Raw genomic sequence first — 16645 nt, 5'->3', positions numbered from 1 at the left:
GAGTCTTTGCAGAGACTGATAGTCCAACCAAGGCCATGCATGGAGAGGACCTAGACCCCCTGCTCAGATGAAGCCCATAGGCTGCTCAGTTTTCAGGTGTGTTTCCTAGTAAGAGGATCAGGGGCTATCTCTGACATGAACTCAATGGCTGGCTCTTTGATCCCCACTCTCTGGGGTTTGCAGTCTTCCCAAGCCACAGAGAAAGATGATGCAGCCAGCCCAGATGAGACCTGATAGGCTAGGTTCAGATAGAAAGGGAGGAGGTCCTCCCCTATCAGGGGACTAGGGAAGAGGCATGGGGGAGAAGAGGGAGGGTGCATGCAACTGGGAGGAGATGAGAAGGGTGCTATAGCCAGGATGCAATTGTACTTAATAATAATAAATAAGTAAAAACACAAAAAATTATCTCCCTATAAACTTTACTTACTTCATCAAAGCATGATGGCTTCTGTTGTATAGACTAATGGATGCAGACAGGTCAAGATTTTGTTTTGCTCTTGGAAATGAGGACTCATTACTCTCTGGGATGTGTTAGATTTCTATAACAGAAAGGAAAAAAAAGAATGTATCTGCTCCAGGTCACTCATTTTAATGATTGTAAAGTAGATTGTAGAGGGACAAAGTGACTAAGTAGCATCAAAATTGAGATAAGAAACAGCAATGTCTAAGTCTCAACCCAGGGACCCTTCTATGATATCCTTGATACCTTCAAGGAGAGAAATTTTGGTAGTGATATGGGGCTGAGTTGCAGGGATGCTGATGTTTGTGACTCATAAGGAAGCCATTGAATTTTAAGATGTCTTTGCCTTGTGTGCCAAAGAAGGGAGCATCAGTCCACAGTTCTCATTCAGGATGGTTTGGAGTCAACAGGACTTGGGATGAGCTCTGGCTTCTCAGAGGCTGGAGGAACATGAACACGGTCAATTTATTATTATTGTTATTATTATTATTATTATTATTATTATTATTATTTTTACCTCAGATACTCTGGAATGCAGACATCTCAATTATGTTTTATGCCTTCTTCTCTTTAATCTTGCCTATGCAAGAGGAATCTTCTCACTTGGAAACCTGACACAAGTCCTCCTACCCATAAGGAAAGCTGCTATAGGTGAGTAAAGTTATGTCACCTCTAAGAAACTTCTCAACAGACTGGGTGTCATTTCCAAATTATCATTGCCAATTATTATCTGTAAATTTATTTCTAGCACTGACTAGCTTACTACTAGAAATCAATCCTGTATGTTTGTTTAATTGACTGTTTAATTAATTTAGTCCCTCTATTATTATTTTTTTTTTCTGCTTCTCTAGTTGAGATTTCTTTCTCACGAGATCTGTCTTGCCTGCACATCTCCAGTACAGCTTGTGACATTCATGCATTCCTGTGTTGAATCGTGCCTGTGTCAGACTGATTATGCTTGGAAACTGTTCTTCTCGAGCACCCTTCTGGTTGAGTTTCCTGTAGAGTTATTGAGAGAGGAAGTGGTCTGAAACACAGAAATAGAAACAGTGTGGAGAGGACAGGATGCAGAGGCATCAGATGGACCCCAGCCAATTCTCACGGTGCTTTCCTGGATGACCCTTCCATCTCTCAGACTCCTGGACCTGCTGACCATCTGGGACCCCACTCCCACCATTAAGAGCAGTAGCTGCTCGGGGCAGCAGCTCTTCTGAGACCTCCCAAGAGCTCTGCTCTTCATCTCTGCTTTAGAGGCTGACCCTGCCTGCTTTCCCAGCTTAGAGTATTATCTAGCCCCAACCAAGTAAGTGTCCCCGGGGCTGTTCCTAAGTCTGTCCTCTACCTTCACCTCCCAGCCTCTGCCTTTCTCGTTCTCCTCACACATACACAAACTCTATATTTAATTTCTTTATTTCCATATTGGTTGTCTCTCTGACTGAAGCCCAAGAAGATATTCATCTAGGCTCATTCATTTTCCCTTCCAGAGTAAAATTGACAGAGTAAAAACATTCCATTCTGACCAAATCTTCCTCCAGTCCAATTAATCTTTGATCCTCATCAAATCTTTCAATACTCTTATAACCTAGGATCCCAAGCTATCTCGCTGGGTCCCATTCATCCTCAGCCACTTCTGTGCATATTTCGGGGTGACAGATTCTGCTCTGACAGTGTAAGGTCAGGGTCAGGTTAGAGTCTGCCTTGGAAAAAATCATTAATTCACTTCCTCAATTTCCTCTTTCCAGCTGGGTGAGAGTTTTGACGTTTATTACTTGTGTAGGATTACAGTCATAGCTGCTACACAGAATTAATTTCAGATGTAGATATAAAAGGCTTAGAATATATAGTAGGTGTAGGGCTAACACTTCAGACTGCTTCCACAGAGAGCAACTCTCCTTCAGCCACCAGTTTTCATGGCTTTCCTAAGAGGAAGATGTGGTCTCATGATCCAGGTATCTAACTGTTTCTACTCCCGGAACCTCAATAGGAAAAAAAGGCCAATATGAAGTGTGGGTTGAGATATTGTCCTCTGGGGTAGGGGTATCTTGGCTCAAAGGTGGGGAGCTACATCTTTTAATTATTTATTTAGACAGTCTTGCTATATAGCTCAGGCTAGCCTGAAAGTCATGACCTTCCTGCATAAGTGTCCTGAGTGCTAGGTTTGCAGCACTGAATTCTGTCTTTAAGGTGGCATTCCTGTCAGTAACAACAGTGGAGCTAACATTAAAAAAAAAATGCCGACATTGGAGTTCATTAAATATATGAAGATGGATAGAGTGGGAGAAGAGAAATAATGAAAAAGGACTTGATTATCAAAGTGATTGCAGGCCTTTATATTCATGGCTTTTCATAAGTAATTAGCACACCATCGCGTAGCAACGATACACCGCACCACTGACTTCATTTGACTGAAACAGTAAGTTGAGTGCGTGACCCTTTCCTGTTGTTTGGGTAGTATTTGCAGAACGATTAGAGTGAAAACAATTCCCATGAGATAATCCTGTCGCACAGTCGACATTTTAAACTTTCCATCCACGAAACAGTATTGAGAGAGCTGTTAGCCTTATTGTTCTGATGAGAAACCTAAGATCCGGGGTACGGAAATGAGCTTCAAACTCTCAGGCTACTCAGATCCTTTGCAGGCTTTGCTTTGGTGCTGTGTGGCATGTGTGATCTGTAGGGGAAGTCTAGTGATAGATGCAAACGCCTTCAATCATCATCCTGAAAATGTGCAGAGATGAATTGTGAAAGTCAAGATTTGTGGACATGGGTACAAATTCCAGATCCTGGGGCAAGGGATCATTTGCCCCTGAAGTCAGATTTCCTCAAATATTTACTTTAGATATTTGTGACCACCTACGCTTTAAAATCTATAGGCTTCGTTCTTTGTCCAAGTAGACATGGTATACCTCATACCAAAAGGCTTTGTCCGTCTCAAAACCAATAGCTCTTCTAATAGCAGAACATGTTCTTGTCACTCTGATATAATGGTTCTGAGATTCATCTTCAAGGTGTGGAGGACAATTAATTAATCACACTTAAAGGAAGGGACAGTGGTGCAACCGAGGCTTTTAAACCCCGTTGAAGTCTTTCCAGCCTTTGTGGGAGCCTTTCTTGAGGTTCTCACTATCCTCCTTCCTCAGCTTCCCTCTTGCTAAGATTGCAGGTATGCATCTCCAAAGCCAGCTTGCTCTGAAGGTTTCAGAAAGCCAGAGGACACTGAACTCTCAAAGGGAAGGGTGGTTATCCACCTCTCCCCCCTTTTTGTAGTGTAGCTTGGCAGTTACTTCACACGCCTGAAAACACTGCAGCAATTACTCAATGAATAGTGCACAATTAATTTATGAACAGGAAAATTACATGCAATCTGCTGCTATGTTAATCAGTTTGTGGCTTTCATTAGTAGGTAGACCAATTTTGAGCTTTATCAACCCCAATTGTTGAAATTAAAACGGAAATAGCAACATTTGTTTTTATTCTTCTTATACAAATGACTAATTATTTTCCTCTGGGTAGTGATAATTAACAAATTCCCTCCTGTGTTGCTGATCCATGTGCAGCTGCTGCTCAAGTGATCACAGAGGCTTGGTTTTATTCGGTGACATTAAGCTACCAACTTGAGCAGCATATTAGCTATGTGGTATTGCCTGAGCTTATTAATTCTAATTTATGCCTCAATGAACTTCTCACACTGGGAGCAACATTTATTTGAATGAATTGAATGAGAAAGAGAGAGAAGAGATTATATGTGTGTGTATGTCTATATAGGAAATAGAGGATTGGTACTCTGCTCCTCCTGTTACAGCTGAGCATATGCCTTGATATGTTTGAGTAAATTGGAAAGGAGCAGCTCATCCGTCATCTTGGATTTTCAGTCATTCTTTCAGCTAAGCAGGGATAGACACATGCTCTGTAGGACTGGTTTTGGGACTGAAATGTGGTCAGATCATTACCTGCCTTATTCCTCAGGCTTTTCTGACTTGCAGGTTTAAACAAGACAAGCAAAAATCCTGCTGTGCCTGGTCCATTGCGAGGTAGGAAGCAGTGATGTATTTGTGTGTGTACAATCCTACCCAGACACACACCGAGCTTTCACATTCTTTGTGTAACAGTCTCATTAACGATGAGGACCAGGTCCTATGTCATTTTGTTTCCGAATTTCAAAACAGTGATTGGCCGACTGTTATGTGATCAGTCAGTGTTTCCTGAATGAATGGGGAGTGGTGCAGAGGAAGGAGGGTTGATGCTCCTTTGTGGTGACTGAGCTTCTGCAGTTTGAAGATGACCCTAGTTGCACTCAGAATAGCTCAGAATGCTGGTAAGTGTTCTCACTACCTCATCACCATTGTGGGAATTGTTAAATGCCATAGTGTTCTACACGTGTGCAAAGGATACATTATGTAACCCCAATGAAAGGAAATTTAACAGCACCTATCTACACTTGGAGTGATGTTTATTTTCTTTGCTGTGGTAGAAGTGACTTTCGGGAAATAAATTTCTTTTTTTTTATTTCTTTAATATTAGTTACAGTTTTTTTTTAACTTTGAATCCCTGCTGTATCCCGCTCCCTCTTTCCCTCCCAATCCCACCCTCCCTCCCTCATCTCCTCCCTGCCCCTTTCCAAGTCCACTGATTGGGGAGGACCTCCTCCCCTTCCATCTGATACTGGTTTATCAGGTGTCTTCAGGACTGGCTGCAAAGTCCTCCTCTGTGGCCTAGCAGGGCTGCTCCTCCCTGGGGGAGCGGGAGGTCAAAGAGCCCGCCATTGAGTTCATGTCAGAAACAGTCCCGGAAGTAAATTTCAATTAAATATTTTATTTTATTTTAAAAATTTTATTAAACTGTAATTAATCAAATAGAAAATATTTTAATTATTCAGTTCACGGTAAAGAAAACATGTAATCTGAATTTTTTTTAATTTTTTTATTTTAAATATTAGTTACAGTTTATTTACTTTATATCCCAGCTGTAGCCCACTCCCTCATCCCCTCCCAATCCTACCCTCCTTCCCTCATCTCCTCCCTACCCCTTTCCAAGTCCACTGATAGGGGAGGTCCTCCTCCCCTTCCATCTGACCCTAGCCTATCAGGTATCTTCAGGACTGGCTGCAAATTCCTCCTGTGTGGCCTAGCAAGGCTGCTCCTCAAAGAGAAATATCCTTCTGCATACATTTATTGGAATGTGAAAAATGCAAGAACAACTTAGAGTCCCAGTGAATGGGAATGTTGGTGCCAGTGGCACACGTCCCCTGACCTAGTGCGTCATTTACTAACTTGAAAAGCAAACTATTTCCCAACTCTACAGTCACATGAACAGTCTCTATGTTAAATATAAAGCTGATGTGTCATCCTTGCAACAGGAACACACATTCTTAAATGTGAGGAGAAAAAAGAAGCCAGAAGAAAAAATCTATCAAAATATTAACACATTTAAGTTGCAGTTTTTGTCATTTAGTTTTCAGTTTTCTGGTTTCTAGTAGATTCATTTTCTCTTCTTTCTTCAGTTCCTTTATGTTGAGAATGTCTGACCCTGTCTGTCTGTCTCCTCCCTCTCCACCTTCCCCACTCATAGCAGATTGGATCATGATGGACACCTCGCTCAAGTTCAGCAAATTGCATTCTTTCTCCTGAGAATTTATGCTTGCGAGTTCAGAGAAAGCAAATCTATTTATATGTATGAGTCAAGTTAAGGGGGCTGCAGGTCACCATATCTTCTCTCCCTTGTAAAAAGAAAGTGAAATTTCAGGAAAAAAAATATATATGTATATATATACACACATAAATAAAGAAAGCATATTAAAAGAAAAGAAAACAAAAGAACCCAGGAGCTCAGGGGACCCAAGAGAAAACCAGTTCCAATTCCTCCTTCTCTTCCTCCTCTTCCTTCTCTTCTTCCCTCCTCTCCTCCAGAACCTGCTTCCCCCTTTCTGTTTCACCCAGAAGGGGGAGCTCCTCCTCCCCCTGTATCAACCTTCCCCAGCACATCAAGTCACATCAGGACTGAACATATCTTCATCCCCTGAGGCCAGGCAAGGAAGTCCTGCCAGGGGGAAGTGATCCAAAACCAGGCAATAGAGTCCATGTTAGAAACAGCCCCTCCACTCACCAGGTCCCCCATAGGAAGACCAAGCTGCCCGTAGGCTACATGTGTGCAGGGCCCTAGTCCAGATCATGCCTGCTCCTTAGTTGATGTCTCAGTCTCTGAAAGACCCCTGGTTCTGGGTTAGTTGTCTCTATTGGTCTTCCTCTGAGGTTCCTGTCCCCTCCAGGTCCTTCCATCTTTTCCCCAACACTTCCACAGGACCCCCAGAGCTTTGCTCTGTGCTTGGCTGCAGGTCTCGATCCATTGATGGCTGGAGCCTCCCGGAGAAGTTAGGCTCCTGTCTGCAAGCATAACAGAATATCATTATTAGTGTCAGGGGCTGGCTCTCTACCATGGGGTGGGTCTGAGTTTGGACCAATTATTGGTTGGACTTGCCTTCAATCTTTGTTCCCTCCTTATCCCTGCACTTCTTGGAGGCAGGGTAATTTTTGGATCACAGGTTTTGTTCTCCTCCTTCCACTAGTCCTGCCTGGCTAGGAGGCGGTCATTTCAGTCTTCATACCCTCCCCCCCCTTAGGATTCTCAGTCACACCCATATTCTCCCCGGAGCCTACTGTGTCACAGACCTCCAGCTCGTCAAAGAGATGTCCCCCCTCAGTTTCCCTTCTTGTTCCCAGCTCTCTCACCTCCCACCCCATTCTTCCCACATTTGATCTCCACCCTTGCCTCACCATTCCATCTCCTGGACAGTTCCCTTTCTTCATCCACATCTACTATTTCCCCTTCTGAATGACATTCCGGCACCCTCTCTTGGGCCCTCCTTGTTACTTGGCTTTTTTGGTTTGTGGATTGTAGTATGGTTATCCTGTGCTATAGGTCTAATGTGCACTCATAAGACCCAGGATAGCCAAAACAATCCTCTACAATAAAAGAACTTCTGATGGTATCAACATCCCTGATCTCAAGCTGTACTGCAGAGCAATAGTAACAAAACCTGCATTGTACTGGCATAAAGACAGACAGGTTGATCAATGGAACCTAACTGAAGATCCAGAAATAAACCCACACTCCTATAGGCACTTGATTTTCGTTCTTGCTTCTACCCTTCCTGAGGGTGGCTAAATGGTGTGAGTTGTCCTTTTGGCTATTAATACAGAATTTTGTTCTCAGTTTTTGTTGCTTACAATGAGATGAAAGCAATAAGATGGCTTCCTTTTTAGGATATGTATAAGGAACACGCATCATCACATCATTTTTTTTTTTTTTTGGTTTGTTTTTTAGATAAAGCTTCCCTCTGTAGCTCAGGCTGCCTCCCACCTGTGTATTTTCGAGCTCAGGCTCTGAGAGCTGGCATTATAGGCATAAATTTCCACACCTGACAAGAGGCATTAAAAATTATTTTACCTTTAATTAGCATGTGGAAGTCACAGATGTCCTTACAGCAAGTTCACACATGCGTGGTTTTGTTCGTTCCTAGCCATACCAGGATACATGTACGAGAGAGAACATGCAGTATTTGTCTTTCTGATCCAAGATTGCCTAACTCAATATATTCTCCAGTTCTATATATTTTTTTCTGAATATTCTATATTTTTCTTCATAAGTGGATAAATTTTCCTGTGCCTGTGTACCAGATTTCACACGATGTTTGTAACAAACAAAATATAAAGGTCACTAAAGACCATGAAATTAGTGCGTTGTCTGATCTTATTTTCTTCCTTTTCAGAAAATTTGATGGTGTCATTGGCCTCTAATACGCAGTTACGTGCTAACTTAAGAAAATGTAGTGTGGAAAATTTCAAATTTCAAAGCAGGAAGACAAATTTGTGGTTATAGATTGTGTCATCGACTTTTTTTTTTTTTCTCATTTCGGACACCATTTAACCTCTGACCTCCAATTTTTGGCTTAACCAGACAAAAATTAGGCATATCATTATCTAACCAATAGACGTATTGATGGTTAAAAATTCTAATAGCAGAGGAAAGTCTCCACAACACACTGGTCAGCCCACTTGTAGGTGAGAGGATAATATGCATACATTACCATACATATATTAAAAGTCATGAATATTTAAATCAGCCTGGACAGAACTAGGCTTTAATGTTAGCTGTCATGTATTTAAAGCAGCATTTTCAGTCTTATCTTCAGAGTCCATTGGGAGCAGAATATGGGAAAGGAGAGAGGAACGGAACATGGTCCCCATGGGCTGCTCACCCGTGGGACTCACCCTCCTGTGCTGTCTGTGGGCTGGGTGTGGAGCGCTAGGGGCTAGAGCAGGTAGAGAAGGGGCGATGGCCTGGAACTGAATATTAGTCTAGAGTCTCAGCTCTGCCCTTTTCTGTCACTGTGAATTTGGAAAATGACTTAACATCAGTCTCAGTGTTCTCATTTGTAAAATGATGGAGTTGTTGGGCACAGGATGGGGGAACTTTGAACGATCGTTTCGTTTGGCAGAGTGGCTGTGTCAGTCAGTGGCCAAGTTTTTTTTTTTTTTTTAATTGTTTCTGATGGCGACAGTCATAGCTTTCATACGTGCTCATAAATCTGTCACTTGTCCTTGCCATTACTCATGTACATAGCACGTATTTTGGCTGCTATTCGTCTTTCCACCTGACTTCTCCTTTCAATATCTCTATCAATTTGGAGAACAGTTTAATAAATGCTTTTAAAATTTTAATGCTCATGCCCATGACCAGATGATCTTTAGTAAGGGCAGATTCTGACTCTGTAGGTCTGAGTTGGGACCAGGGATCTGAATTTCTAGCAGGCTTCCGTGTGAGGTTTGCTGCCTTTGCCCAATAACACCTTCACTAGCACGGACCATATAGACCTGCCCTCCAAATCCAGCATCTCTGTAGGGTCACACCAGCACACGCACCCGAATGGCTTCTTCAGGCACATTATTTCCACTTCTCATTTAACCCTCTAGTGTTTTGAATGTGAAATGTCCTACGTGGCTCTTGTATTTGAACACCCCGCCCCCAGTCCGTGGTGCTGTTTGAGGTATAGCCTTGTCCCACTCCAGACTGCTCCCTCTAACCCTGTGCTCAGGGTTAAAGACATGAGTTCCTGGCTTCCCTATTCCACCGTGAGGCCTGCCTCTTGTTCCTCTGCATCCCTGTCATGATGACCACTTATTGCCTGGAACCGTCAGCCATTAGAATAATCTCTTCCTATTGTAAGTTTTTCGAAAAAATTGAAAAGTAGCTAATGCAAGCCCTTGTCCTCAACCTGCACTGGCGCAGCATGGCGTGCAATGCTCTTCACTCCCAACTAAGTTCAACTCTGAAAGCTATCAGCTCAAGCACCACGCTGGTTTTCGATTTGATTTTATTTTAATCCTGAGCTGTAAGTGTTGAGTTACATAGCTGGCTGAGAAGGTAACAGTGATACCTGAGAATAACATTGTTTGGCAGGGAGATCAACCTAGACATTACCAACTTAAATTTCAATTAGAGAGAACTCCTGAAGGCAGGAGGCAGGCGAGTTATCCCAAAGGCAAATATCTGGTCATTGTTTCTTTAACACGTACTGTGCATTATAAACGCAGAGTAGGATGGGGTAGGGATGGTGGGACAGTGATGGCAGTCTTGGATGGTTTGTATTCTAAACACAATTGACAAAATGGGGAGTGATTTGTTTTTCCAATTCTGAGTCCCAGGTCGTAATTTAAGTGGAGCCTCTAACTGTACTAGAGTCCAGGGTAGATCCTCTGCAGAAAATGGAACTCATAATTAGTAGTTCTGAGGGCAATGCCGTCTCAATTCTGCTAAAACTATTCAGGAAATAAAACTCACAGTACCAGAGAAGGAGTGGAGGAGGTCACCCTGCCGCTTGGCTGTGGCGGTTGTTCAGCCTTGTCATTGGCCATCTGCTGTAGAAATCCAGTTTTCCTCCCAGGGAATAATTGGTGTCTCGTTTCAGAACTTTTCGTTTCATTTAAAACTCAACTCAAAATACACGGGCTCATTTCAGGGACCCTTTACCACCCTACCACTCCCATCCTTAGGGAAGCCTGAAGAAGTTTCACCAGCACACTAAAAGTAGATAATTGGCCACGCTGAAAAACTTTCCAACACTTGGATTGAAACCTTCACTATTTCTAGGACAGTCTCAGGAAGAAGTCACTTGGGGAGACTCAGCAATTATTGTTTTTGAAAAGTGGTCCCGGTGGAGGGGGGTGTGAGGTGGATATCTAACTCTTTTAATTTAGTTTCTGTCTCTCGAGCCTGGCATCCAATATCAGTGTCAGAGTAAACAGCATTTTCCCAAGACTGACAGGGTCAGCTGCTTTGGGAATGTGGCTGTGACGTCTCTGGTGGATTATCGTCCTGTAGGCTGCATCCAAGTCCGTGGAAAGGTAAGCATTCTTTTCGTAAGTGCAAGTTGCTTTGGAGCATGGTTCAATTTGTACTGATAAAACTGAAAGTATATCCTGGGCACGCTGTCTCAAAGGGCACAGAGTTGTTACTTTGGGGGCCAAGTGATTTGTCATGTCAACGCCACCAGGACAGTTAAGCTACTGGGTTTAAGGGAGGGTGAATGCTAGTATAGAATCTGGTTATTTTATTAAGCCACAAAGACAGGAAATTCTCAATCCAGGATTCCTTCCCGAAGTTAGAAACATTCACTGCAATTCCACATGAGTCCTTTTAATCAGTTCAATATGGCTTGTTGCTTTCATTCCTCAAACATTTTGTGTGTGTGTGTGTGTGTGTGTGTGTGTGAGAGTGAGAGAGAGAGAGAGAGAAAGAGAGAGAGACAGAGACAGAGACACAGAGACACAGGCAGAGATAGAAAGCGAGATTCTGTTAGGCTTTTTGCTTACTGTACAAAGTGGCTAGAAGTCATTCTAGTGTAGATGCAAGAGAATAAAATCTGTTCAAGCATGCACCATCATGATGAACAGGAGAAAATGCATCCTAGTTCCTTTGGAAACTATATGCATCAAGTGTGCAATGGTTGGGCATATGGAACATGCTACACTTTGATTCCTAATGGGTGCAATCATTTTTATAGACCCTGGAGCTAAGCCTTTAGTTTCATAGCTGGATCTTTGTTTTCAAAGCTGCAAGTATTGATGTGTTAGCATTCTTACACCCTCATACTTCTACTTCACAAGAAATTTTGATAAAATAATTGGAATTTCCACATATATCTATATAAAATAACATTTTCCAAAGTTGTCACTTAAAATATTTTCTGGTATTCTAAACACATATTCTAACTCAAAAGTGATTATAGAAAGAATATGTTCCTCCCTTTATAGTGACTAAAAGCTTTTGTCTCTAGTCATTGGAAAATGGGGCCCAGTCACGGATGTCATAAGAAAACCCATAGAACCAACTAACCTGGGCTTTTGGGGGCTCTCCGAGAGTGAGCCAACAACCAGGAACCCTGCATGGATCTGACTGAGGTCCTCTGCATATATGTTACATTTGTGTAGCTTGGTCTTCTTGTGATACTCCTAACAGTGGGAACAAGGGCTGCCTCTGACTCTTTTGCCTGCTTTTGGGACCCTTTTCCTCCTACTGGGTTGCCTCACTCAGCCTTAATGAGTACCTAGTCTTACTGTAACTTGATATGCCATGTTTGGTTGCTATCCATGGGAGGCCTGCCCTCTTCTGAATTGAAAGGGAAAAGGAGTGGATGGGAGGGGTGGGGGAAAGCATGGAGGGGCTGGGAGGAGAGGTGGAAGGGATCTGTGGTCTGGATATAACATATGAGAGGAGAATAAGTAAAAGAAAGAGGGAGAGAGAGAGAGAGAGAGAGAGAGAGAGAGAGAGAGAGAAAGAGCCCAGTACCAAAGTCTGAAGAAAGACAATACCTGAGGGAAAACTATATTTTAATAAAAGCAGTTCTTTTGAAGGTGGTTATTTCAAAGACTCATGTTTGCAGGGCACTCATTATCATAATTATTTTAGGCCGATATTTTGGGGTTTACTTTTTTGGCAGCTATGAAATAAGCTTATTAATAGTGATGAATTCAACTTTCAGAAGTTCTTCTGTAGATGTCATCTTTACATAAGTTGTGAACTCCTGAACACCACTGGTATGACTGTTCCTGCACGGCTGAAACTGTGTGCCCCACACATGGCAGTGGCTGGAAGATAGATGCTCCCCATGTTTCCCCTTGACCAGATGGGGAGGCAAGAAGAATCTAAGGGAAGGGGCTGGAGAGATGGCTCAGTGGTTAAGAGCACTGTCTGCTCTTCCAGAGGTCCCGAGTTCAATTTCCTGCAAGCACATGGTGGCTCACAGCCATCTACACTAGGGTCTGCTGCCCTCTTCTGGTGTGTAGGTGTGTACATTACAGGCAACACAACACTGTATACATAATAAATAAGTAAATCTTAAAAAAAAAAAAAGAACCTAAGGCAAGTTCAAGAATGGTTCGAGCTGCTGCTTGAGATCTGAGTTGGTAAATATATAATATCTGAGCAGGAGGCGCTCAGAGCCACTTGCTCTTCACGGCCTCCTCTATTCTCCCCAAGGTCTGATCATCCAGTGGAACAGTCTTCTGTATTCCCACTCTTAAACAGTGAGCTAAGAGCAACAGCAATGGGTAGAGTATTAGCACTGTGAACCAGGTCAGTCCACAGAGCTAGAGCTGAGCCTCTCATCTCCAAGCTGGCTGTTGGTTGCCACAAGAAGCACGCTGTAGCTCTAACTGGCCCGGCACTGGTTATACAGTCTAGTTTGGCTTTAAGTTTGCAGCAATCTCCCCATCTTAGTCTCCTGGGTGCTAGGATTACAGGTGTCAGCTGGTCAGCTTGCCCAACATAATGATGCAAAGGAGCAAAGAGAGGTGGCATGTCTGGGAGTGAGTGCTCTTTTGCCGAGGGTTTTCTGTGCAACTGTTGACAATGGCGGACCAAAGGAGTGATTCCACTCAAGTCTAGCTTGGCTTTAATTTGGGTCTATTCAGTGGCTTTACAGGAACATGGGGGAAATGTTATATAGGGTAGGATGAGCAACACACGGGCGCCTATACCACCAAAGAAATCTCTGCCTCACAATAGTTAGCAGCTTCCATATACTTGGGGAGAAGGGGGACCTCATGTGTTTGGGGTTGTCTCAGTATATTTTGTGTTTGGCCAGTGAGTAGATGAAAGCCTGCCTCTGTGTAGGCATAATTTACACAAGAAAATTTCTTGTCCCTGAATCTTAGCGAAAGTAATGTTTAAACACATTTCCGAAGATAGAGTAGGTAGTGGAGACATAGAACCTTTTATGTTACTGCTCATCTAGTCATGCCCATGATAAGAGTGCTCAGAGAAGCCACTGTCCACAGGGGCTGGTGAAGAGCGTAGACTGGAGAGCAGGTGCCAGTTGCTACTGTGTAGCTGTTGGTTTTGTCAATGCTTAAATGGGTTTAATTATTAGGGAGTCCAGAACAAATGGCTGAGTTGTTTGAACAGCAGATATTTTTATGCCCTCACAATTCTGTAGGCTACAAGTCTGAGATCAAGAGCTCTCAGTGGAGTCAGTTCTTCTAAAGTATCTCATCTTGACATCTGCCCATCAGCATGCGTTTTCAAATGGTCTTCCTTCTGGGCTGACCTTTGTCCCAACGCCCTCTTCTTACAAGGACACCAGTTAAGCTGGATTAGAACCCACCCTAATGACTTAATATAATCCTAATTACCCACATTTTAGAGTACTGGGGAATCAGGACTTGACCAGGTGAATTTGGAGGTGGCCATACAGTGCAGCCCACAACAATGGTGAAATAATAATATTCACTTACTGAATTTATTTCTAAGAATTTATTCAGATGTTATGTAGGAAGCATTAAAGAAGGATAAAAGGCACAATGAGTGCCAGGAAGGCTGTTAATACCGTTAAGAAAATCCAGACCCTGCCTATGTTGGTGACAGACATCTGGGAGACTTTAATATAGAAAGGACTGTGTTGGTACCAGATGTGGGATGTGTGACTGATTAAGATGGTCCATAGCAGCAGACTATTTGCTTCATGCTGGCTCTGAGGGGTGCTCTTTGCCAGCTGAAGATAGTTTAAATCTGAAGACACCGGAGAGAGAATAGGTGCCAGAGCCCAGAGAGTGTGAAGATCTGAGAAAAAACAATGTGGCACCTGCTTTCTGCTTGCTGCTCCTCCTTGCTGTTGTGAAACAAGAAGTTGGAGATCTCCTGAAACAAGGATTGGACTGGCTCCAAGGAACCTGATGACCCTGAGCAGCAGGAAGCAGCTAGGAGAACTACATCCCTTCTCCCAATAAGCCTTTCTCTCTCCTACCTGGTGTTGGGGTGATGGAAGGGATTGGGGTGGAGGATGGAGAAAAATATATAAGAAATGTAAATAAAAGAGTTTTTAAAAGTATGTCAACAAATGGCGTCCTATGTTGGGTGCCATCTGTTGACCTTGATTTTATTTTTTTAATATAATTTTTATTACAGTTTATTCACTTTGTATCCCAGCTGTAGCCTTCACTCTCATCTCCTTTCATGTCCCTTCCTCAGTCCACTGATAAGGGAGGTCCTCCTTCCCCTTCCATCTGATCCTAGTGTATCAGGTCTCATCAGGACTGTCTGCATTGTCTTCCTCTGTGGCCTGGTAAAGCTGCCCCCACCTCTCAGGGGGAGGTGATCAAAGAGCCAGCCACTGAGTTCATGTCAGAGACAGTCCCTGTTTCACTTACTAGGGAGCCCATTTGGAGACTGAGATGCCATGGGCTACATCTGTGCAGGGGTTCTAGGTTATCTCCATGTATGGTCCTTGGAGTATCAGTCTCAGAAAAGACCCCTGGGCCCAGATATTTTGGTTCTGTTGTTCTCTTTGTGGAGCTCCAGACCTTTCCAGGTCTTTCTATCCCCCACCCTCTTTCATAAGATTCCCTGCACTCTGCTAAACCCCTATTTAGTGCTTTATTTATTTAATGCTTCTACCTCCCTTCCAACCCAACACTGAGTAGGAGGGAAAGAAGGTTAGTAGGGACAGGGGTTAGAGTTCTCTCTGCTACTCCCCACTGGGTAGGGTTGTAGGATTCTGTTGGGGGCAAAACCAATATCAGCCATCCAGAAATCCAGAAGTCCAGGTAACCAGCAGATCAGCAAACAGCAAACGCAGCAGCAGGACGAACCAGCAGCAAGGAGTCCTCCTCCACGCAGGTGCACCGTCTTCCTCTGGGCTGTCGTATTCATACCCCTCAAAGTCCTCAGGATTCAACAAATTCCACCTGGCAAAGACCGTGCTCTGCGTGACACCCTTAACAGGTGTGAACAAACTAAAATCCCCATCTTGGAATTGAAACAAAAACATATTTACGTATCACAACAGGGCTGCACGGCACCAGGGTGACCTTCATCACTGCAGATCCTAATCATACTGTGGGACTACCCTTGTTCCCTTTTTCTCAACTCTCCCTCCAACTCTGTACCATTAGCCCATGTTTCCCAGTCTCATGGCCACCAGGTTTGTTCTTCAGAGCATACGGAACAGGACTGAGTTTCCTTTTATGGTTGTTTCATGTTTTTTTTTTTTCTTTCTCTCTTTTCTCCTGAGAGATATCTTGTAGGTTCACTTCACACATTTTTAACAACTTGCCTCTGAGTATATCAAACTCACAAGCTAATAAGCTTTTAAGGCCTCATTTGTAACTCATTAGGATAACAACTATCACATATGAGTCTCTTTCTGGAATCAGGGTTGAGCTAAAAGGGGAAACTCCTTTCCCCCCAAATTCTAATATGGAGTTTCTAGATTCATCACTCTGAAGCAGAACCAAATTTCATTCCTCCAGAATGCATCACTGCTAATGTCCTCCCCTTCCATCACAATGCAGGATAAACTCTAGAGTATCCTCATCTGGCAACAGAGAACCGTGGAGTTACTGACAAAAATGCTCTTCCAAGATATTTCCTGAAGCATTTTCATCGTCACTGAAAGAAGAACTATGAGCAATGGTTAACAAAACAAAAACAAAACAGTTATTAAAATGAATGTCTAAACAGGCCAGGGGCTAAGCTCCAGAGAGACCATACCCACTTACTCTGAAAGACAGTTTCATTTTTATTGCCATTCACAGATCTGTTTTGCCTTAAAACACAAACGGAGTTAATTACCATTATACAGCACAATTAAACTTTCTTCAAGGCACATAACCCTTTCTAGAACTCTGAGAA

Source organism: Psammomys obesus, unplaced genomic scaffold, assembly GCF_907164565.1.
Source record: "Psammomys obesus unplaced genomic scaffold, mPsaObe1.curated_primary_1811, whole genome shotgun sequence".
NCBI lineage: Eukaryota > Metazoa > Chordata > Mammalia > Rodentia > Muridae > Psammomys > Psammomys obesus.
This window is presented reverse-complemented; position numbering follows the sequence as displayed.